At 41.2% G+C, this 828-nt stretch overlaps 1 protein-coding gene and 1 long non-coding RNA gene across 4 annotated transcripts in view; one reads left to right on the top strand and one right to left on the bottom strand.

Moving 5' to 3' along the window:
- The window catches only part of ankrd11 (ankyrin repeat domain 11), a 117,894-nt gene that overhangs the window by 33,388 nt on the left and 83,678 nt on the right, over positions 1 to 828 (top strand). The window lies entirely within an intron of this gene.
- The window catches only part of LOC116691025 (uncharacterized), a 16,254-nt gene continuing 15,499 nt past the window's right edge, over positions 74 to 828 (bottom strand). The window contains exon 3 of the long non-coding RNA XR_004332409.1: positions 74 to 86. This is a non-coding gene — a long non-coding RNA (uncharacterized LOC116691025). The remainder of the gene's footprint in view (positions 87 to 828) is intronic.

Below are 828 nucleotides of genomic sequence, written 5' to 3'. Positions count from 1 at the left end.
CTAAATAAAGGAGATAAATGAAGGAGACTTCCCCACAATCTTGACAATTCCTCATTTGTCAGGTTGGTACTTATTCGGCTGCTGGCCTTTCCTCCTCTTCCTCATCCCAGTCAGTCACCGTAGTTCTAGTGCCAGGCTGAGACTTAACTCCCTTGAATGACGTCATCGCCGAATTGACTCCATAAACCCGCGAATACCAAAAATGACCAAAAATTAACTTTTAAAACTATTTGGAGAAATTTTTAAAAATTATATGCATATCTTGAGTGCTTTTTGTACCTAATAATCAACAGTGGTGGTTAACTTGCAACATGGACTTTAAAGTGTTCCGTCATCGTGCCGGATCTCCGGCTTGCGTCCGTGAGGAAAAATAAATAAATAACTTTGGGAACTTGCATGCGTTTTTATATTTTCAAGTCAAATGATTTCACCTACCTATCGTATGAGAGGAACGCAGCTCTAACTAACGCAGAGCTTAAAGTACTCAAGCCTAGTGACGGATTCCTGGGCTAGAACTACACATGGGATAAGTTTTTGGTGCGCTAGATTTAACCAATCTTCGAACTTCCACCTAACAATGAAACGACTTCTAGCCAATCAGATGCAAAGTAGGGTGGGTCCTTGCCGAAAAGTGAGAGTGCGAGCGTCTCCGTGTTAACGTGGCTAAAAAAAATGTAGATACAGCTTTAGTTGAGAAAGCAATTAAAAACAAATGGCGCTGAGCATGAATAGAGGACAAGAGGAATTAAAATATAAAGAGTGGAGACGGGAAGCCGTTTAACACTTGGTTCCTCACATTGAGCACCCGTATGTTCAAGGTAGATACTC

Source organism: Etheostoma spectabile, chromosome 1 (assembly GCF_008692095.1).
Source record: "Etheostoma spectabile isolate EspeVRDwgs_2016 chromosome 1, UIUC_Espe_1.0, whole genome shotgun sequence".
NCBI lineage: Eukaryota > Metazoa > Chordata > Actinopteri > Perciformes > Percidae > Etheostoma > Etheostoma spectabile.
The sequence above is the reverse complement of the archived record's forward strand: the minus strand, read 5'-3'. Positions and strand labels throughout refer to the sequence as shown.